Source organism: Typopeltis vanoorti, chromosome 6 (genome assembly GCF_054136105.1).
Source record: "Typopeltis vanoorti isolate ZY-2024b chromosome 6, IOZ_Tvanoo_1.0, whole genome shotgun sequence".
In the NCBI taxonomy this organism is placed as follows: Eukaryota; Metazoa; Arthropoda; class Arachnida; order Uropygi; family Thelyphonidae; genus Typopeltis; species Typopeltis vanoorti.
Window position 1 is genome coordinate 7309737 of NC_143554.1, and position 25403 is coordinate 7335139.

The window sequence follows — 25403 nt, forward strand, 5'->3', positions numbered from 1 at the left end:
TGTGGCACAGTTGGACAATTTGCGGATCTCTGTTCTTCACTAGTGCTTTATATATGTAGACATCTTGCACACATTTGATGGGCTAAACCAGGCAAACACAAATTCAAAATCTCTCTCTCTCTCTCTCTCTCTCTTCATAATCCTTTCCATGATAAATGTTCATTCCCATCATTAACACAGTTACATAACATTGTTGGTCTTACATTCATCCTCCCATCATGATTTAGTTTCCCTGACTCTCTGTGTTAGATCCGTTAGATTATTAGTTTTTCAGGACCTCGATACCAAACACATTCAGGTGTAGACCATTCCTCTTATATAAATCTGATCTTTCCTCAACCTCGCTCCACACATCCAAAAACTTGCATCCATTTCTTCTACACATCCTATGTGTTGAATCGTTTGCCATCATAGCCATTCTGTTTAATTCATTTTTATCATATCGAAGTAATATACTTACTATTTTCGCTTTCTCACTCTTGCCTCTTTCAACAACCCTTTCATGTCCTCTCTCACAGTGAACTTATCACAAGCTAGTCATTAGTACCTACTACAATTACGATCTTGTTTACTTTTTTCTGTTTTTGAATTGCATGTGCCACATTTTTAATTTTTGCTCCTAGAAAACTTGACATTATAACCCGCTCATCAACAGCATGTTTTATGATAGTTGCCATACCAAATAACACCCTTCTTTTTACCAACAACATTCCTTACCTGATTTTGTACTTTGTTTCTTATTTTGCTGCTTAACTTTCTTTTCCTTTTTATGTTCATCCAAATGCCTCTCGATTTTCTGTAATTCTCGCATCATATCTCTGATAATCTGCTTTAACTTCACTGCTTTGGAGGTTAATTCATTTTCATAACCCTCCTCAATATCACCAGAATCACTTAAGTTTAATTTAAATGTCTTTATTTGCAAAATTTTCAGGTAAGTTTCATAGCCATTGTCAATACAATTATAGGAAACACACACAAAAAAAAAAAAAAAAAAAAAAATAGAACAATTCAACTGAAAATAAGTCATATCATGTGCACTATCGGCTGCATGAAAATAGCTCCATCTGCATTAATAGATATTCAAATCAATTACTAAAATAATTAAGTTAATAAATTTTTAAATCTAAATAAAAAAATTAATTACAAATTAAGGAACACATGAATGGTGAATATTAGTCAGTATAACTTCTCAAAATTGAGAAAGTTTTTAAGCAATTATTTTTGTTCAGGTTTGGATTGTGAATGTGCGTTTCACACCTTTCTTTGTACAGTCTTTCCAAAAGAAAATAAATTTTGTGTAACACTTTTTGTTCCATTGAATCCCGTGTTTTATAGATAATGCATAGCATGCTAAACCTGATTGGTTGGAATTAGGGAAACATTAGGAATGTATTCCTAATATTTCCAAATTTGTGCAGAATGACCAGTTTGTCCCTAAGCCATAAGAGTAGAGGATTCTGTAAATTCCAGGATAAGAAAGGGGAGGATTTGATTACACCATAAAACAAGCCCAAATGAGGTGGCTTGGACATCTTAATCAAATAGAAGAAGGAAGAATAGCAAAAAGTGTATATGAAAGCCAGAAAATAGGAAAAAGAAACATATGCAAACCCAGGAAAGGTTGGCAAAAGGAAATTAAAGAAAAATTGGAAAAGAAGGGAATTAACTGGAAAGAAGCAAAACAACAAGCCTTGGACAGGATGGCATGGAAATCTCTTTGGCAAAATCTCAACGCTTAAAAGCACAAGAGATCATAGACAAAGAAGAAGAAAGAGGAGAATATTTGTCTTTTAGGGGAGATAAGAAAGAGATGTAAATTAATCTATCAAAGTATTCTTAGTATTTTTTTCTGAAAATCAATTAACATATGGAATACAAATTCTGATAATTTCTTCATGAGGCTGGTTAGGATGAATATAATTCATCAATAAATATTGAATTTTTTTTTTTTTTTTTTAAATATAGTTTTTGCATTATAACCATTAGAGATAAAAGTAGTTCTGATAATAAACAGTTTTTGTTTAGAAGAGAATCTGTGATGATGAGAGTTTGAATCAATGTATTTTCTAGTATGAGTTGGTTTCTATATACTGGGAACTGTAGACTACCATTTGGTTAACATAGAATGAGAACATCCATAAAAGGAAGATAATTGTTATCTTCTACTTCCAGGGTAAATTTGACTGAGTTTATTGAATAACATTTTCAAGAAATTCATAATCAGATAAGGAGGAGTTCCATACAGCAAACACATTGACGTATCTGTATAGTTCGCCCACCGATTTGAGGTCCCTCGACACTTCTGCGCATCTCAGAAAAAGAAGAATCCATTCCGATAATAGGGTAATCAGTCCGTATAGTGGGATGAGTTGTTTATTATTACTGGTCGGAAAATTAACTTCTCTTTTATGATTATTGTAGTTAACTATGTTGCTTGTATAACAGTTGGAAAATTTTACCTATAAAGCACGTGATTTCGCGTGTTGGCGACCAATTCGGACGTCCTTCATTTTTTTCTCCTCTTCAGCATGAATCGACTATTCTTGGAAAGACGCGAAGCAGGGACCTGGAAACGGTGGGCGAACTATACCAACCAATAGTTTACGTAAATAAATGGCTACAATATGTTGTTTGAAATGTTCCATAATGCAATTAGCAAGAGTTGGGGAAAAGGGGAGACCCCATAGCTGTTCTGGCAGCTAAACTATCCTGAATTAATCACAAAGCCAAATAATTTTACAATATCAGGAGGAAAGTCTTTATGAAGTAATTGAATTATATCTGCCAAGGGGATATTTGTAAAGAGTAAGACTACAAAGCTTACCAGAAGATCTATGGGTTGTAGAAAAGTGTCTAAAGAGTTGCAATGCATTTTATTAAATTTTGACTCACTTTTGAGTTAAGATATAATTTTGTACTACCCTAACACAAACTAGTCTAATCTAAACCAAAACTGAAAGCAGTCTGCAACAGAGAACCTAAATATCAAATTTCATTGTATTCCATCCACCTGATAAAGAATTATTAAAGTCAGTTCAAACAGCTTTGCCAAAAATTTTGCCAATAAAAATGAGATTTTTACTATACATAATTTGAGCACATCTTACATTCTTTGTGTCCCTTCAAATAGTTTGACCGAAGCAAAATTAAAACAGATCAATGAAATTTTGTATTTCAAATTCAGGTAAAATCTCACCATCCAGAGTCCTACAAAGCATTTCACATAGTAGACAGACAAAAGAACTCAATATTTTCTGTAATACACTAAAAAAAAAAAACTACACCTAATGATACTATTATCCAAAACTAAATTACGATAACTAATGTTTTCTTTATTCGGTTTTAGTTTTCATGTCTATATATACATGGAGTGACAAGGGCAGAGAATATGAATGCATACACATTTCAAACATCATACACATAAGGAGAAATAAATCTTATGCTTTATGACTAAATGGAATAATAAAATGCAACATATAACTGTAAACTGTATCACTAAAAATATATTTTAACTGAAGTGGTTGATAGATGATAGTTAAAAACTATACCCAAGGATTAAAATAAAACAAAAAGCAAACAAACAAATTGACTTACGAAACTTTGGCCACAGTAGAAAATGTGAAAGCAGTTTCAAACAAACAACTACAAGTTAATAGAATTTTCTTTTCTTTAGAAATGAATATCAAAATTTCATGGTTAAAAAGTAAAACATTAAATTAATACACAAAAATAGCATTAAAACCAGACACTTTTACTGGTAACTGTTTGTAATAAACTAATTTTTACTACAAATTATTATAATTTTTTTATGTGTAATAATGATAAAATTTCACATATGCTACAAATGAACATCATGTAGCAAATGATTCTGTTAATTTTTAATGGTGGTAATTCAAAGTTGATTCTGAGAATAGGATTATAAGCAGTTCTGTTTGAGCTGGAAGCAGTCTCATTTCACAAAAATATTTATAAATGTTGTCTTTGCCCAATAATAAGTACAGGGTGTTCGGGATAAATTTGACATATTTATAATTAATTATATTTTTCCGTAAGTTACATGTATTAACACACACTTCTCTTCATTTAAAAGTTTGGACCCTTCTTCATTCATATACAAGATGTCAGAAAGGATGGATAGCTGGAACCCACCTGAATCATGGAAGAGAATAACTTGTATCATGATGATTCGTGCCCGCCATCAAAATAAGGATATTACGACTGCTGCCCAATGCTCCCTGAATACAGTAAAAACAATCAGGCATGAACTAGAGACTTGCAATGGTGACTACGAGGATGTAGCAAGAAGAAAGATCCCTAGCAGACGATCTGATTGCGTTCATACAGCAGAATTCCTCGCAAATCTGCAGGAACAGGTGTTGAAGAACCCTGGCATTGGAATTCGGGCTTTGTTCGTGGAGTTGCTAACTGTAGTCAAGCCCTGGATAACAAGGGTAGCCAATGGTAGGCCGTATGTATGGCAGCAGGATTCGGCCCCTTGCCACACCTCTGGGAAAAGTCAAAAATGGTTTGTCTGAAAATTTCTACGACTTCACCAGTCCAAATGTTTGGCCTCCAAACTCCCCAGACCTTAACCCCATGGATTATTTTGTATGGGGCGCAGTTGAAAAAGACACCAATCGCACTTCCAGTAATACAAAAGCCCAGTTAATGGATAAAATTAAAACAGTTTTTGCGGCCCTTCCCAGGGAGACTGTAGCATCAGCTTGTTCGAGGTTCCGAAGCAGAATTGAAGCTGTGATCGATGCTAATGGTGGTTATTTTGAGTAAATCTTGTTGATAGTATTGTAATTAACTCTGCCTGTAATGTTTTTTTGTCAATTCATTAAATTTAATAGATACAAAGAAGATTTTCTTTTTCCTTACGAAACTGTCAAATTTATCCCGAACATCCTGTATATACTCATGAAAGATTGGAAAATTGAATATTATAGTACACTGGTGGGCCAAAAGTTAACAAGCTGGAAATCTTTAGACCTAAGGTGTTTTTTTTTTAAACATGGCTTTTCATGAAAATTAATTTTCCTAGTTTGTTAAAGTTGGCTGTTGACTACATAATGAACTATATAATAAGGATCTCAAGTGAGTTGCATAAATTGAATCAAGCAATTGAGCTGAGATCCTTCTGATAAACTCAAAAAATCTGCCAAAAGTATTTTCTGGTTAGTTTTATTATTTTTAATATATTTTAATTTTTTTTTCTCTTAGAACAAAATAAAAAATCATTTTAATCTGTTCTTCATTCTAAGAGATTTGCATCAAAATCGGTTGATAATAAAAAATGTAAACTAATTATATATATATATATAAGACAAATATAGAATTATTTGCTTAAAATGGAAAAGGAATTTCATTCTCAAAATTTTACAATTAATGCTAACAATATCACCGAGCTCAGATTTCCCTACTCTCTTTCTCTATCCATGATCTTCTCAAATTAACTAAGAATTCAATCTGCTATTCTAATGATAATACACTGTATTCCTCTTTCTCATTTGACATATGATCATTGCGCTACACATGATCACTAAAACCACTACAACTGTTTTTACAACTCTACTTCTGATCTCCCATATTTTGACAACCATAAGATCAAATGCTTGCAAATCTCAATCCTCTTATTTCTCAAAAAAAAACTTTGCTTCAAATCTTACTTTTAATAAGACACTAACCATGGATAAGATGAGATTTCTCTTCTTGAAACAATCCTAACCCCCTCACTGTTTTTATCTACTCCCATATGAGGCATGAAACTTATACACACCCATCCAATTAGTCTTCTCAACATTTAAAAAATTAGATTTTCCTCTTTGGTTTCAGGTAGTAGCATTACCCATGAATAACACTGTTACCTTTATACAAATCAGAATTCTGTCCAACCATTAAATACTCTCCCCATACTGGGATGCCTCTAAGAGCTTACATTCTGGATTCAGCACAAAAAAATAGTCAGTTTCATCACTGGCCTATCCCTCACCAATTCAACACCCCCCCCTCTCATGTTTAGCTGCTATTTGCATTTTTTACAGATATTTCCATGGTCACTAAAGAAGTGGCATTGGTATTTAGGCCAGAGTTCTTTCTGTTAACACAAGAGCAGTGGATATTCAACACTTGACAGTTCGATTCCAATCTCCCAGAACAAGTTTTTCATGCTCTGCATTCATTCCTTCTACCACCTGTCTTTAGAAGAGTTTCCATCAAATTGTTTCCTAAAGAGTATACAATTTGCAGACCTCCAATCTTTCTTTCCCCCACCCCCATCCTCAACTTTTTATTCGTCCACAGTATAATTCTACTATATGCTGAACAACCTCTCCTCTAACTAGGATTTTTTTCATAGCATTGGTGAGACACACTATGTCTCACCAATGCCATGATTCATATTACATCACTTTGGATTTAACGTAGTTCTTTGCATTGACCAAGCCATGTTTGAATCATTCCCATACAATCTTATATATAAAGAAAAATTTCTGAAAGGATGAAATTTGTCCATTATTCCAGATCAATTTGTTGCTATTTTGGTAACTTCATGTAATTGCAGATAACATCCATGCTACAATTTTTGAAATCACATGCCAATCGAAAACTGACATTTGTAATCAATAATACTTCAATAAGGATTTGGAGATTTTTAAAATATAATATTAATTAGTGAATGGTTGCAATCTATTCTTTGACTCTCATATCTTGCCATCAGATTCTGTGATGCGGAAGTCAAAGAAAAAATGAGCCCCCCCCTTTTTTTTAATGTCCTGGTACAATATAATATTTATAAAACTACAAGTTTTTTCAATATTACTAATTGCTGCCTTTAATAGCAACTTTTCACTATAATCAGAAGAGCAACAGATGCTATCAGGAATGGGAAAAGATCATTAAGGACATTTCCTACTGAAGATATGTTCATATGGAAAACACTGGATTCCAGCCCATTCAAAACATATAAACTGGGCAGAGAATATATCTCAAAATGTGTGGCCTCCTTTTGCTCTTCTGAACTACACTCAATACATACGACCAAATGTAGTTAACAGGCACTTATATAATAATTTACATACAACATAGCTAAAATTGCTCAGAATAAATTTAATTATTAATATATTTTCATTGTTTTTGCAACCATTATTATGATGTCTGTCACAAATATATATTCAAAAAAGCTCTATCAAATAGTGGTATTTTTTTAGAAGTGTGTCAAAATTTATATGATGGTTTTAAGAAATGTCCAACTTTTTTTTTTTATACTACTTACAAATAATTCCATTTTGCTTAATTTTATCACTACTAACAGTATGACTGAAATCAAAGCTGATATACCACAATAAATTTTAAAACAGATCATAAATATCAACTTCTATCTAGCTAGTGTAAAATTATTATTGTCACTTCAAAGTTTTGTTAATGAAAAATTATCTGAATTAAACCTAGATTGGAATAATTACACATATATATTCTAGCATATATCCTAAAGAACACATCCTATTAAGTTCTATTCATCCAGATCAGCTACCTCTCAGAATACCAAACACTATCATAACAAACTAGCTCAATATAACAAAGTGCAGAAAAGTTTCAATCAAACCTGTACTGGTATAATGCTACACTAAAAGAACTTCACTATAATAAACTATTCTTAAGAACCACTGAGTTTGCTAGAGTGAGAGATGATTTTATTGGGTAATAGATGATTTTCAGTGCTCAGTGTGAGAGAACTATCCACCTGATTACTAGTCCTGAATTGGTTTGAAAATGTTCATGTTTGCTGGATTACATTAACTCTCAGTTCACCCAAAGTAGTAAAGTACCACACATTAACAACTTTTTTTCTTTTTTTTTTTTGTGGGAGGGAGGATGTGCTTTAAAAAAGAATAACAAAATAAAACAGCAGTTTTAAAACATTGCCACCTGATAATCCAAGTACATAATGAAAACCAAGTTGATACATCAAATTTTACTAAAAATTCCAAATACTGAAATTGAATGAAATCTGTCCATCCCAAGTCCAAGATTTGTTCTGTTCATTCATCCATATGGAGGTAGATAGACAAAACAAATCTAACAGTGCTTACACATTCTGTGTAACTCACCTAAAATCAGGTTTAGAAAAGACTGTTTCATCTATTTCAAGTTACTTAACAGATGAAATAGATGATTAGTGACTAAACTGAATCAAAAATAGGTCTTTTTTTTCCATATTTCATTTCTGAAATAGTTAATTATTATAATTACGGCTATTATAGCTTGTTTTTGTTTAGGAGTGTCCCTTATTTTAAATACATTGGCTATTATTACTCAAAAAAAGGGTATATATATTTTAGGGAATTATGGGCGAGTACAGAAGGCAATTATATCAGAATAAAAGAGGTGGAAAAATTTTGTACATACCTTGTTTTGATACTAGGATGTCTTCCAATTTCACGATCCTGCTCAAGGTTGTTTATAGCGAGGGGGTGGGGTGGGGGTGGAAGGGAGCAGTGTTTTGATGCAGGAAAAATAAATTTGGAAACCCGGGTTTTGTAACCCCCCCCCCGCTATAAACAACCTTCAGCAGGATCATGAAATTGGAAGACATCATAGTATCAAAACAAAAACAAGGTATGTACAAAATGTTTCCACTTCTTTTATTCTGCTACAATTGCCTTCTCTACTCACCCATAATGCCCTAAAATATATATACCCTTTTTTGAGTAATAATAGCCAATGTATTTAAAATAAGGGACACTCCTAAACAAAAACAGGCTATAATAGCTGTAATTATAATAATAGTGTTTAAGAGGAGTAGTATGGGAATTTTCCCAGAAAATATATCTAATGAAATAGTTAATTTTGAGTCCACCTTAAAAATGTTCAGGTTACAACCATATAGAGCAAATACTGTGGAACAGACAGGAGTTCACTTGATATCTTTATTATTACACTGAGGAACCTCACTGTAATAAGTTCATTAATGCACTGGATGTCTCAACGTGATATTGTATATCACGACATCCACATTACTGTGATGTTTCATGTGAAGCAATCTGGTGTGAGATTAAAGTGAGACAAAATATACAGTTGGTTGTTGCTATAGGCCAGGGAGTTAGTTCCACAGATGATCTGGAAGACATGCATCACCAAATTAGTAGAATGAGTACAGGTCGAGTGATTATTATGAGGGACTTCAACTATGGAAATAAAGACTGGAAGGAAGAAAGATCACATGGCAGGAAGGAAACAGAATTTATACACCTGCTAAGAGATAATTATTTAAGGCAGTATGTGATGGAAGGGACTAGGAGTGGGAGAGTATTTGGACCTGGTCATTGAATCAGAAGAGCTATCCATAACCAAGGTGATAACTTTGCCTCCAATTGGTGAAAGTAACCATGGTCTTGACTTGGGAGATTGTAAAACATGAATAATATTCTAATAAGAAGGAGTATTTGTGGAACTACAAGGCAGGTAATTATGACATGCTTAGGAAGAAGCATAAATCTGTACCATAACAAAAAAATACTGCAGGGTAAGGATGTTAGTAGTGTATGGTATATAGATGAAGGTCATCTAGAGGAATCAGTATTAAATTGTATTCCTAGGGTAATGAGGATTATATTGGGTAGGAGTTAGATGGATGAGTAATATCATTAACACGAGGTGCAGAAGAAGAAAAGGCTGTAGAGAGTACATAAAGAGAAAGGTGACCAAGCAAACTCATGAACAGTACAAAGCTCAGGCAAGAAAGTTGGCATGGCAAGGAAGGCAAAATTAGATTATGAGAAAAATCAAGCCAAGCGGGCCAAAGGAAATTTCAAAGAGTTCTTTCATTATGTGGCAAGTAAGAGGAAGAATGACTATGGAAGTTTAACCTTAATGAGTGATGATGGTCATGAGGAGACAGAAGCAGATAAAATAGTTGAATTACTGAGTTGTCACTTTGAAAGGATATATCATCCTAGTGAGGTTATTGCTTTAATCTATATGACAGACACGAATGGGAAAACAGAGGTGGATGAATTGAAGGTTCTTAGGATATTGCAGAATCTCAATGTAAATACAACTGTGGGATTAGATGGGATATCAGCAAGGATTTTGCAAGAATGTGCAGGGGAACTAGCAACACCTTTAACTAAACTCTTTAAGTCTCTGCTCTGGAAGAGTTCCAAGGGAATGGAAAGAAAGCAAAATAATTCCTTTGCATAAGTGAGGTTCTAAGACTACAGTAGCAAATTATAGACCAATCAGTATCTCAGACATGGTGGTAAAAGTACTAGAAAAACTGGTAAAAAAAGAGAGCTCAAGAATGGGTAGAAAAAAATATGATACTGTATGAGGGTCAACATGGCTTTGTAAAGGGTCAGTCACACCTTAGTAATTTACTAACTTTTTATAATAGAGTAACATAAAGGAAAGATAAAGGAAACAGAAACAATGATTTTGCAAAGGCATTTGACAGGGTACCAGATGGAACTCTGTTACTCAAATTAACATTGGTTAAGGGAATAAGATAAGAGGGTGGCTGCTGGACAGATATCAAAAAGTTGTATATGCAGGGGGCAGAATCAAGGCAAAAACAGGTGACTAGTGGGACCATTGCTGTTTAATTTGTACATAAATGATACAGGAAATAACCTGAAAGGAGATATTCAGTTGTTTGCTGATGATGCAAAATTAGATAGAAATTACAGGACGATTTAAATAGGCTGTCAGTATTTTGGCAAAAGATAACGGGCGTCAGTTTAATGTTGAAAAATGTAAAGTTATGCATTTTGGGATAAACAGATTACAAGCTGTGTATCACATTGATGGCACTGTACTCCAGGAAATAGATGAAGCTGGAGATTTAGGGGTAGTGGTAGACAGAGAGTTAAAGTTTAGAGGACATATTGCTAAGACTGCTAAGGTAGCACATAAGATTACTTGGCTAGTAAAGAACACATTAACAAGAAGAGATAAGGAAGTTGTAATTCCTTTTTATAAGGCTTTGATATGCCCACGTCTGGATTACTGTGCTAAGTCTGGTCGCCTGGGTTTCTTCGGGATGTGGAAGCGGTGGAGAGGATTCAGAGGCAAGTGGCCTGTGGAATGTGTCCTATGAGGATAGTTTAAAGGTGTGTGGATTGCAAAAGTTCATTGATAGAAGAAAAAGAGGCAATATGATAGAAACATTTAAATTGCTCAAGGGATTTTATAGAAATATAGGATAGATGCAGGGGAAATGTTTCAGCATTTAGCTAGAGGGACAAGAACAAAGGGTCATACCTGGAGGTTGAATAAAGGTGTGGTCAGCAGGGGGGTGAGGACTAGATTTTTTGCTTGGAGAGTGGCGAATGAGCGGAATGGGTTGCCAGAGTCAGCTGCGAGGGTTTTTTCTGTTAATGGGTTCAAGGAGAGGTATGATAGATTGGGTCTCCCATGACGAGTCTTCGTAGACTCCATATCGTGCTTGTATAATAATAATAATGTTTCTTTTAGAACATACAAAAAACTGGTTAAACCAGTTAAAATATGGAGTTCATGCATATGTGAAGTACCTGATTACTTTCATTCAGACACGTATTTTATTTTTATAAATTAGATGACATGTATTAAGCAATCATAAAAAATTTGAAAGGAATTGAGTTAAATAAAACTATTTCGTTTTTTCTTTCTTTTATTTACTGTTATATAATAATTTCTTTTAATATTGTGTCAAAAAATTTAATTTATTGCTAAAATTAAATTAATTTGTCTTAGTCACCACAAAGTGAATGAAGAATTAAGTTAATGAAGTTTGTAAAATATCGCTATTAAAATAGTTCATATTAGTTTATGTTATGAACTATCACTAAACATTGGCAGCATTTCATAACAGTGACGATGCAGAGCTAACAATTTTGAAAATTGTTTACTCCATGCATCCAAGAACTGTTCTATTTCAGCCAGCAGATATCAAGAAGCTATCATTATTTTATTTTTTTTATGGTTATTTAGCCTATTTTTGTTTATCATTATTTAAACAGAGTGAAATTGTATAATAAAATCGTCTTCTCATATGAAAGTTTATTTTACACATTGTTTCACCCTATATGCGAGGAAAAGTGCCATTGAGTTTTAACCAGCAGTTTTGAGGAGAGCACACACATATTCAACATATTGAGACAACAGTGCTACTAAGCAACAGTTTTTTTTTTTTTTGGTTGCTACAATGAGAAAGAGAATATGGGTTCCTTTTTAGAAAAAAGAGGAAGAAGTTGAGGAAACAGAATCAGAGTCCTACAGATGGATCTCCATTTTTATCATCTGGTATGACTACCAGAAGATAAAAATCTAGAAGAAGGCTTCTAATATTGTTCTTTTTTAAAAAGAATAAACAGCAGCTCAAGTAGGAAATAGAATATTTCATTGCTAGTTCTGGTCTAGTATTTATTTAACTCTTCAATTGTTCCTTTCAACAAGTGAAACTGAAAACAGAACATAATGCTTCAAGTTGGATTTTGTTTTCTTCTAAACAGTATTTTTCATGATAGTGTGTATTACAGAATACCGAAGACAAGAACAGAACTATATTCAAACATAAGAAAAGGAACTAATTTCATTAGTAATGAAGAGATTGTTTAAAGAGTTGTAAAACCAACAGTTCATTCTAAGAAGTTTCTCTTCATGGATAACTTTCTGAAGCAGGGTAATTTTTCTGATAATATACTGAAGCATACCAAGGTAGGAAAAGATTCTTTATTTGGAAAGAATGCTGACTTTGAATTAGTGAGATGTGGAATGGAAACTGAATGAACTGATTGTATTGTACCGAGGCCAAAGTTGTTAAATTCTGGATGGGGCAAAAGAATTTTTTTCTTTGTTTTTGTTATAATTTTTTTTTATTCATGAAATTAAATCTGTGTGCTTATGTGTGTGTGAGTATATCTTATGAATTTTATGTAAATTATTATATTTGTATACTTAATTAAACAATACTTCTTTTGCATTATATTTCTCTATTTATAAGACTAATATATAAGTGAATGTAATATATGAAAGGGTGGGAAACCTACAAGTGTTTGGAAGTAAATAAATATATTTATAGAAATTAGAAATACTTAAACAATACTCACGTACAAAACTAATATTTTTATAAGTTCGGGAAAAAAACACACACAAAGATAGTACATTTTTTTTCATTATTGTTACACAAATGCACATTGAGAGAGAAAAAAAATCAGTAAAATACAAAAATTGCAGAATATATACAAAAAAAGAAATTCACAATGTACCAAGATAGCAGTGTTTAAACCAATCCTAAGATATGAGACTTGGACCAGAAATAAAACAGAGTTAATCAAGGATAGAGAACCAGATATGAGATATCTGAGGAGTTATAGGAGTGAACATATGTTAATAGCAAAACCATATTAAAAATGACAATATTAACACACACAAAAACACCAACATCACTAATATTCTAGAATGTGTAAGCAGAGCTAATCAAAGATGTACGGTTGACCATTTGATTAACAGAATGTGCAATACACTCCTTCAGGATATAAACCAGAAATGATAATACACATAGAAGAATGGGAATTGGAAATGATGAATTTAATTGAAAATAAGTAAACAAGTGCGAAAAACCCTTAAATGTGAGAATAAATCTTGAAATAAAAGTAATTAATAAAATTATAAAAAAAAATTACCTGACTCAGGGGACTAAGTGATATTAGGAGCATTCTAACTGCAGTGAATCCATTTAAATTATTAGCTGATGTGCCTTTTTAACTAACATTTATGTGATGATTAGCTAGGAGCACTTCATTTTTTACAACAGATTTTGAGGAAAAGAAAATTTGTAAAACTAGAATACTTTTCATCCAGTTTCATTTTTCTTCTCAGTTTCTAAAAAAAATGTGACTGATAAGGCAATATAGGTCACTGTTCTTCCAATTCAAATGATCTGGGCAATTTTATTTGGATAAAAGACTTAAAATTTGGAAATATCCCTTCTCCACTGCCTAATGGGTTAAAAAATATCAATCTTAGAGAATCTTAATAACTGGGCAGCCAGTCTTCTCTTTGATTACTCACTGCATGTTGTAATGGATGGTTTTCCGTGTTTGAACTCCTTTCCAATGCAGAAATTTGGGCTCGGGATCCTGTTTCCAGCAAAATTTCTACCACATACTTTATTCTCCTCTACATTAACGACCCCCTCTCATTTACCAATAATTACATTAGTTTTGCTGATGATGGTGCACCCCTTTCCTTCCATATTGATCCTTAAGTGCCTTAAAAATTGATCTTAATCCATTCTTCAGTGGGAATGAGAATAATCAAATCACTTTCAATTCTACCAAAATGCAGTTTTGCCTTCTTTCAAATAAAAGGATCTCAATTCATTTTCCTCTATATTCAATAATACACAAATCACCAAACAGGCACAGATGTTCTTTCCTAGCAGAAAAACATCAATAGCTTCATCAACATCAAAAAAAACTAAAAACTTGTGATGCTTCCCATAAGAGTGATTTGGCTGATAGATAATCCTTCCTCACTGACTTATTTGAACTACTTATTTACAGGTGGGTCTGTTTCATCTCTGTCTACTATAAGCACTTCAACAGATACTACTACACCAAACTGGCATTCACCATTCCTCCACTTTCCACCAAGCCTATTAAAATACAATTAACAGCTGCCCACCATTCCCTTTCATGTCACCCCCCCCCCACACACACCAAATTGGCAGCAGCTGTCCATTGTCCATCTTCCCCTTTCAGTCTAAATGCCAATGTGTATTGAACATGTACTCTCTTCCTCTTTTATTTCACCTGTCTCTATTCTCTGGAATAGCTTTCTCATGAAGTGCTTTCTAACCACAATAAAAAATTTTCCCAATAAAAAATATCAACAGATTCCTTCATTTCCATTCTATATCTTACATGTGGCACTAATGTGCTATATATATTTGAAATTAATAAAGCCAGTTTTGTAGAAAGTGCTTAAAATTTCAAGTATTGTATCATTTCTTTGAATGCCAGCCTGGTTAGCCAAGTGGTTACTACCATACCTGCTCTAGTAAATATCCCACTGTGCATGTGGATATTTACAATTGTCTTTAGGTAGGAGATGAATTGCACTCTCTGGTGTGAGACAACCATCCCACTTATTGGAGGCTGAAGTGACTTCAAAAGTTCTATGTTCGGTCTCTAGAGCAGGATTTCCATACTACATAAAAATAAATTTAAAAAAAAAAAATCCATAACCACCCAGGTAAGAACATACTATAAGTTTATGCCTTTCGTGGGTGAGAGGCAAAAAACTATAGTACATCAGTACTGTTGGTAGGATAAGGATCCCCTTGCCCCCCCCCCCCAATTTTCATTAATTTTGGTAACCAAATTGTCAACATTTCACTTTAAGATGGAGGAAAATAACACACACTTAAGACTACTAAAGGGAGTATTATATTTAGAAATAAATACTGTTATTAAAAATTATGAGAAATTGGGTATTAAACTTGTCATTAACAAAATAAAAAATATTGACTAGTTTCACCAGTGGGATGAGCGGCTTCTTCAACATAAATAAACAAACATGTCAAGAGTATTACAAATTATTGTGAAAAACTGAGAGAAACCATTTTAAGATTATCAAACTGAAGCATGTGGAGCCAGTGAAGTGTGACAAGTATTCAAGTGTTTTTCTAGCATCGTATGGAGATGATTAACTGAAAAGTTGAAGCCAGATGTCAATGATTTGAAGATATCATTTAGGATAAATCTTTTATGTTGAAAGTGCTGTGAATGAATGACAATGGTAGATTATTTAATCTAATGAACAACAACAACAAAAAAAAAAAGATTTTCAAGACATGGAATGGATACATTCAATACTGTGTTAGAAGAGTGGTAAGTCAGTCATGATTTTTTTCCCCTCTGCTATAAGTCACATTGCTTAGAATTTCCTTCTTTCTTATTATGAAACTTCTACAAGTCTTTACTTTTAGGAAGATCGCAAGAACAAGGAATTCTGTAGAATCCCTTGTTCTTGTGAGCTCCCCCCCCTCCCCACGATGTTTATAGAGTGGTTACTGTCTAGAAAATGAAGAAGGCTGTATAAAGCTGCTATGATATTGTGAATTTTATGGAAGTTGGTGATTTTAATGGATAGATTATTTACTTAAGGGATTGAAATGGAATCTCTATAATGTCAAGATTTGGTCATGGAGTAGGATTAGAAAAAAAAAAAAAAAACATATATATACGAGGGCTGTTCAATAAGTAATAAGACTAATTTTACTGTCGCGAAACCACTCATCACAATATTAATTTCTCTGGAATAAAGAAATGTTGCTGTCTGTATTAACAAAAGAGGTTGATAGGTGGCATATACGGGCTGATGTGCCAGAGTGTCACGTGACTAAATGCAAGCTTGTTTTGGCGCACCTATGAGCTGCGACCAGTCGCCGAAATGGAAGCATCCTTGGAAACAGCGTTATGCGATTAAATTTTATGTGCGTTTGCAAAAATTGGCATCGGACACTTTTAACACGATACGCGAAGCTTTCCATGATGAAGCAATGTCGAAAGCAAGTGTTTTTCACTGGCATAAAACTTTTAAGGAAGGAATGTAAAATGTGGAAGATCTTGAACGCGAGGGAAGACCTTCAACGTCTATCACAGAGACAATGATCAACACAGCAGCGATTATCATCAAGGAGGAGTGCAGAATTACAGTATGCCAGCTGCATGTTGTCCTGAATATTTCTGTGGGAAGTGTTCACTCAATCATGGCTGAACATTTGGGACTGAAACGTGTTTGCGCCTGATGGATTCCCAAACTCTTGACACCGGAGCAATTCAGCATTGAGTGGATGTGTGCACAGAATGGAAAGAAAGACTGGAATAAGAAAGGCGACAACTTCTTAAAATGCATCATTACAGCAGATGAAGCTTGGTTGTATCACTATGACCGTACAATGAAACAACAAAGCAGTGAATGGAAGCATCTGTCTTCGCCTACCCCCAAGAAAGCAAAAACTGTAAAATCGGCTGGTAAAGTTATGACCATAATGTTTTTTTGACTACGAAGGCATTGTTTACCAACATGCTGTAGAACCCAGGAATACTGTAAACGGCTCATACTGTGTGGATGTTTTACGGACAATGGTACAGCACGTCAAAAGGAAGCATCCATTGCTGAAGAATGGCTTCTTATTGCACCACGATAATGCAAGGCCACATTGCTGGTTGTGTAGTGGACGTTTTGCAGAAGAACAACACAGATATCCTACCACACCCTCCATACAGTCCTGATCTCGCACTGTGCGATTTATGGCTGTTTCCTCAACTAAGAGGCCGCCATTTCGAAAGCAACAAAGCATGTGTAAAAGCTGCGGAGGCGGTTTTGAAAGAACTCTCAAAAAAACAGACTTTCACATGTGTTTAAGAAGTAGACGCAGCGTTGGGACAAATGCATCGCGTCTCACGGTAGTTACTTCGAAAAAGACCATGTAAATGACGATTAAAGGTAATCTGTTTTCTGTATAAATATAGTCTTATAACTTATTGAACAGCCTACGCGCGTGTGTGTGTATCATCATCATCAAATTCCTGCCATGTACCCTCAAGGGGTGTACAGGATATGACAGTACTACATGAAAAAATTACATCATTACTTCCTATCTACAATATAATATAATATAATATAATATATATATATATATATATATATATTTTTTTTTTTTTTTTGTGACAGTTCTTGAATGCCTGTTGAGGATGAACTATACAATTAGAAATTGGAGTTCCTTTTTCAGTCTATCTTTAAAATTCATAACATTAGAGCAGCCTTTAAATGTATTCTTACCATCTGCAGCCTTCTTCATTCTCCAGACAACCATTTCTATAAACCTCCAAGGGTCTACAGAATTCCATATTCTTGTGATCTTCCTTACATAGATCAGATTTGAAATAAGAAGGAACATTTTAACAATGTGGCTTATAACAGAGAGGAAAAATCAGAGCTGGCTTGCCACTCTTCCAGCACACATCATATCAAATGGGACAAAAGTCTTTATGCCACATTTTGAAAAAAATGTTCGTGCTCATTGAATTAAATAATCTAGCACCCATTACTTGACATAGTCCTCTCAGTAAAAACCAAGGACTTATCTCCTAAATCAGACCTGGAAATTACTGATTAAATCACTTAACATATATCACTTCAACTTTTGAGGCAATCGATACTCCAAACAATTCTAAAAAACAGATGGCATATGCACAATTTACTGGCTCCCTGTAATTCAATTGTTAATACTTACAATGGTTTCTCTCATAATCTTCATTTATCCCAAAGAAGCCAGTCAGCCCTTGGTGAAACTATTCAGTTCTGCTTTTTTTTTTGATAAAAAAAAAGCTTTATGACCACTAGTAGTTATCACAATTATTTTGAAAATTCAGCACTTTGCAAAACAAAAAAATTGAAATTCATAAAAAAAAAAATCATGTAAGAAAAGAACATCAAGTTAAAAAATATATTAAAATTACTTTTATGAACAGAAGTAACAAGAGTCAGTAACACCATTTTGAATAAGTGTGAGCAGTCAATTTATACTATTGGCAGCATTAACTTTTCAAGACCCTTACCTCAATTATGTAAATGTTACTGGTGTCATGTTGTATAACTCAACTCTGAAAACTGATGCGTTGAGTTATATAACAGATTCAACTGTTGTTGATGTCTGGTATTTAAATTTTCCAATAACATATCAGTGTCCAAAATTCATTATTTACTGCTTTTCCTTGCCAATATCTCTCCTAATGACTTGATGGAACATCCATTGGGACTACAGGTATAAACAGATCTCATGAAAGTGACTCTCATTTATAAAGTTTATCTTCATGTTTAGTGTGGAATACCAAGTACCCTTTCTTCTTCCTAACTCGTAGTACCTGAATAAATCATATTATTTAAAAGGATCTTGCCAGTTCAGTTATCTTCATCTTGGTAACACCAATTATATCAATACTGTATCTTTGTAACTTATGTAACAAAAGTTGACTTGTTAAATGGACTTATCTAACGTAAGTGGAATTCATGTTCCAGGCAGCTTGCTGCTAGCCCAGCTGCAAGTTTTACTCTGTCATTCCATCCTAGTTATGTAGTTTTGACCCCTAGAACCTTCTCTTTCATTATGCATAATAATGTTTCCTTTGTATTAGGCTAGGAATCAAATGGTGATGTTTCAGCTACAAACTTCCATACCTTACTGAATTAGATTCATTATGATAAGCACAAATGGCCATTTAACTTAGTGTAAATCCAGCAAACTGCTTTTGGCATTTCAACGTTGGTGTGTTAATCTACAAAAAATAAAAGTTTCTGGTGCTGTAAATTATTTAATAATTATCAATAAATGTTGATTTTTGGCCCTCTCCTTTTTGCTGCAGGGTAATTTTAAATAATATACTGATTTACAAAGAAGCAAATAAATTAGACAACATGTTAAAATTTAACAAACATTAAGGATTAATATATATTTCCATCATCCATCCATCAGTGGCTTTAACATATGATAAGCACAAATGCCCATAGCCATCCAAGTATACTTGGATTTCCTAACCATAATACAAGGCAGTTACATGACTCCAAGTATTCTTGTCTGTAAATTGCATGTATTCTACTGGCCAGTTTGTCTGTTCTGAGGATGAAAAACCAAAGTTTCTGGAAGAAAAAAAAACCCTCTACCACCGTATAAGGCCAGCTAAATCGCCTTTAGTGGAAAGAGACCAGATAAAGTTCCTCGTGTCATGGTCTGGAATCAAACACAGGTCTTTCTGACCCAAGGGCTTCATCTATACCAACTGAGTTACAGAGGCTCATTGATATATATTAATAGTTAATATATATATATAAAGAAGTCACATACAAAAAAATATCTGCAGCTTTGATGAGTGCCCTATGATTTAGACATTACTTGATGTTTGGCTCTCCATTATTAACTTTGTCTCTTTATTCTAATATTTTAAAATGTTTATTAAGCAAGATTTTAAATCTGTAAAACATTTCATATATAAAATTTATTTTCAGTTGTTAGTTATAAAGCTGTAAAAGATAAACACTACAGGGGCTGCATGGAATTCTGCATGGAATCTAGAACTGAAGAAAACCAAAGACAAAAGTAAAAACAATTTGGAAGCATAGATATTTGCTGTATAGCAAGGATGGCCAAATTGTGGCTTGTGAGCCAAATGTGGCTCTTTGATATATAATGTGTGGCTCACAGAAATATGTTGGCTGAGCTCCTTTTTCACATCACAATTAATGTAACAGGTAAATAAAAAAATTTTCAACCTTTATAATTATTTATCAGGTATAAACTGAAAGTCTACTGGATTAAAACATAAGTTTTAAATCCATACTGGTAGTAGTTGTTGATTAGTTGGAAGGAGAGTGAAAGTTTAAAATAGCATGCATATGAGGTGTTGGTTCTTTCTATTACTTAAGAGAAAATCGAGGTGAAAGATATTGAACAGTAGTTTGAAGGTAAAATTTTGTCACTCTTCTTTGGACTGTAGGTTAGATACTAATAGAATAACAGTGTAAAAAGGTGACACAAAGCAGGAGTCAACACTGGCACACAAACCTTCAGAACAATCAGAGAAATGCCATTAGGATCTTTTTGGCATCCAATTTGAATCACAAATTTTCTTCTATTAGGTTAGAGGAGGCATTAAATGTTTGGTTGGGAGGCAGTTACCAAGAGAAGTAAGAAGCCAGACACTTTTATTGTATAAATGCAATACAATGCATTAACGAGAGTGGCTGCGTAGTTGCTTCTTCATGAGAAAAGAAATCTGCACTAGACTGCAGTCTGAATTGCCATAATGCGAATGTTGTCTATCAAACAACTTTCACAGTGTACTTAGATGGGTCACAGTGGGGAAAAGATGTAGGGTATTTGGAGAGTAGTTAGGTGATAGATATGTGAACAATCTGAGTAAGGATTGTGAAACAAATGTCTCAACAACTCTAGCTGCTTGATCTGTACAGCTGGAAAAGCCAAATGGTGTTTATGAACATTAAAATCTCCAAGGAAGATGACGTTAATCAAAACTGGACTGAAGAAAACTGATGTTTAAAACATTCAAAATGGCTGGTGGCATTAGGAGAGTGACAGAGAAAGAAAATAAACTTCATATAATGGAGCAAAGAGGTAAGAGATTTTTTTTTAGCTAAAGAAGAATTAAAATCAGGAAATTCATAGTTGGGTAACCTCTGGTAAGGTATCAGATTATTATTATTAACACAAGTCTCCATGTAGTCAAAAGACTCATTGCAGAAGGCAGACACTGTTATACACAAAGTCAATCAAACTATGCCCTTAAACTCAACGTATCTGCATTCACTGCAATGTCAGGTAATACATTCCACTCATTAACCACTCTCCATGCAAAGAACCTGCCCCTTATACACCTGTTCACACCGTTCTTATACAGCTTTCAGGTATGTTCCCTTGTTCTACCTCGTTCTCCCATTCTATGAAATATTTCTTCCACATTGGTAACAACCCTTTACCAATGTAAATGTCTCAACCATATCTCCTCTCTCTCCTATTCACAAGGCTTTGCAAACACATTCCCTCAATCTGTCCTCACATCCCAAAGATCAGTTACAACCTTAATCTTTTCTGGACCCCTTCCAATATATCCTCATCACCATGAAAACCAGGTGATCAAATCTGCACACAACAATCCATCCAAGACCTTATATAATAGAACCAGAATCCTCTTTATTTCTGCAAGTTAAAGTCCTCTGCATCACTGCTATAATCTGATGTGATGTCCTCACAACCTCTGAACATGTAACGTGACCTCTGAACTTCAGATCCTCTTCAACCACCACTTGAAGGTCCCATCTCCTCAACTTCCTTTAAAATTTCTTGACCAAGTATACTTTGCATCTGATTGTTGCCTAGCAAATTTCAGAACCTTCCACTTTGCAACAACAATTCAGCAGTTCCATAGTGTTGCCCACTCATATAATCAAGTCCTGCAAGGCCACAACATCTGCTTGATTCCTCATCACTCTCCTCAGTTTTGCATCATCTGCAAACAGTTGTATACCACTAGTTAAACCTATCCCACTATCATTAATATACAAATTAAATAACAATGGTCCTAAAACAGATCCCTGTGGCACAAAAGTGACCATATGCACAAACACCATCTTCGAGGAGAAAGTAATCAAAGAGGTAATAGTGAAAGCTGATATGGGTGGTTAAAATCTGAGTTCTATTAGGGAAACTAGATGAGGTTTGCAGACTGGAGATAGAAATGAACATTACTGAGGTTGGAACTGTGACTATGAATCTGGGATCTGTGAATTGGATTTGGAAAGTTTTGTGAGGTTTGCCACTGACCATATGAGCTGCACACATTCCCTATGCAGTCACCAAGTGCTGGTTTCTATGGTAGCTATTACGATTACGAACTTTCACATCCACATTTTTTTTTTTTTTAGTTGAAGATACATGCTTTGTCTCTATTTAATCTAGTTATTTCCAGTGGACATAGCTGGCACATCACAGACTACTTACCATGCACAGAAAATTCATTCCATCTCTCCATGTCTTTTTTTGTCATTCCAAAGTGGCAGTACATACAATTTTCCTTGGGTCCAAATTACAATGTTTGCTGAGTGGAAATTGAGGATGATGGCATTTTATGTTTATATAGAATGAGGTTGTGAAACTAGTTGGCGTTTTTACAGATGTTATCATCAAGACATTGATTATGAATCAGTGAGCTATCTTTCTACTGCTTCAATTTTGCAGGAGGTCTTATCAAGGATGACAGTGTGCTGAAATTCTATTCTAGACTGTCAATGTGCTTTTCAATATTTCATTATCAATCACCTGATATGTACACTCAAGGGGTGTGTACAGGATATTATGACAATACTATGCAATTAATTTTACATTATTAATAATGTTTTGTGAATTTTTCTCAAAATTATTACTTATCTCAAAAGTTTATCACTTGTTAGCACCCCAATACTATAAGATCTTACATAAATTTCTGTCTTCCACAGCAGTTCTGACTGCATCAATTCACCTGGATCTTGGTCTCCTTCTGGGTCTTTTACTTGTCTTCTTAGCATCAAACACCCATTTTTCTAACCTTGCCTCCTCTTTTTGGTTTAAGTGACCTACCACCTCAGTTTAGTTCTGCTCACACATCGTTGAATGCTAACAATGTCAAGCTACTTCCTAATATCTTCATTTTTATTATGATTCTGACATTGATGCCACCTGTTCACTCTCAGTTTCTAACCCAAAGATCAGATTAATAAGTTAAACTTGGTCTGAACACTATCTTGCATGATGCTAGTTTAGTGTTTTTGCTAATTTCTCTTGTACTCCATATAAATTTATTCAACTGGCTACCCACCATAGCAGTTATGCCTATTCTATTGTCTGTTGTCATATTAAATTTGCCACATTCCCTAAATTATGCTTAAATAACTGAAACAATTTACTTTTTCTATAAGTTCTCCATTGAGAATGCAGCTGAAGTTTCCTTATATTCCTGTCTATGTTCACATTTTTTGTCATTTTGGTGCTGATTTTCATGCCACATTTGTTACAGATGTTATTCCAATCCTAGATACCTTACACTAGATCTGTTTAAGGAATATTATATCATTTGCATAAAGCAAAGAGATAACTTTGATATCTCTAATCCTGATATCAGGTGTCTTCTTTCATAATGTATGGTAATACAGTTAATGAATAAGAGTGGAGATAGAGTGTGGTTATTGTCTTATATCCATCCACCTCTTATACTTCCTTCAATTCTAACTGCTAACTCACAACTTAAATACAGCCAACTGTTTTGTGTAATATTCCAATTACCAATCACATAATTATAGCATTTTAGAAGCTTTTCTTGTGGCTCCTTCCCATATGCTTCTCCAGATACAGAAAACAAAGTACAGCTGCCTATTATATTCACATGATTTCTCAACTGTTTGTCATAAAGTGAAAATCTGATCTGACAACTTCTTGTTTAATATCCAGCTTGTTTTTCTTCCACAGTTTTTTTTAGCCACTTCTCAAGCATGCTTGCATAAATCTTACCTATAACACTTAGTAGGAAAATTCCTTCACTATTTCTTAATTTTTTTTATTTTATTTTCCTTTTTATGGGAACTATGAGCTCTACTCCAATCATCCAGAATTTGACCTGAATTATGCAGTGTAGCCACTGTATAACTTTCATATCTCCATATTTCAGCATCTGATTGAATATCATCTACTCCAGCTGCTTGTTTAATTGACAAAGAGTTGGCTGTATTTAAATTGTGAGTTAGCAGTTAAAATTAAAAGGAAGCATAAGAGGTGGACAGATATAAAATCAGATATAAGACAAGGGATGTACTCTATCTCCACCCTTATTCATTAACTGTATTACCATATATTATGAAAGAAGGCACCTGATATCAGGATTGGAGATATCAAAGTTAGCTCTTTGCTTTATGCAAATGATATAATATTCCTTAAACAAATCTAGTGCAAGGTTTCTAGGATTCTTTAACTAAATGAAATAACAGCCATAACAAATGTGGCATGAAAATCAGCAATAAAATGACCCAAAACTATGAATGCTTCTCTTTCTCTCTTTAGGGATGTTATGGATGACTATCTCAAAGGACTAGTTTTAAAAAGTTCATTGGCCCATCTATAGGAGTTTTATCTCCACCAAGCATCACGTTCCAAGAGGAATGGTACAGGCACTAGTGGTTCTGTTAGCGTGATATTCATCTCACTAATCTCTGTATAGATATCCACAAAAATTACTTTTGCAGCCTGAAATGGCTTCATGCCTTTCATATCTACCTTTCAGAACAAAGTCGGATGAATAGTGGCAAACATGTATCATCGTGTTTAACCTAACACAGGAAATGTATTAGATTAATGTATATTCTGTCTTCTGTATACAGACAGTGTTCTTCGCATGCCTATATGGAAATCACTGATTTATGCCCAGAATGATCTACCAGATGGAGCATAGTTAGAAGGTTGTGCACTGATTCAATGGTCTTTGCAATGGTCTGGCAATAAAAATCACATAGGACTTTTCTTTTCAGTAATGTTCAGCCTGCAGCCACAGTACTTCAAATGATGTCTGCACTAGTGAAACTCAAAGCAGACTATTGCTGATGTGTGTTGTTACCACCATCTCTGCTTTATGCTGCAGGCATAACTGGATTCTGATCCACTGTGTCCAAGGATCTAAAAGTTGTTCAAAGTCAGGATATTTAGAGGTTTGTCTAGAATTCTTCAATCATTTAGGATCTATTGCTGCACCATTATCTGTTGTGGATGATTTGAAATAATCACTTTCAAAAAAAGGGATGAAATGAGAGCA

The 25403-nt window shown here is 34.1% G+C and overlaps 1 protein-coding gene across 3 annotated transcripts in view; it reads right to left on the bottom strand.

The window, feature by feature from the left end:
* ATPCL (ATP-citrate synthase) overlaps positions 1 to 25403 on the bottom strand; it is a 555953-nt gene that overhangs the window by 170521 nt on the left and 360029 nt on the right. The window lies entirely within an intron of this gene.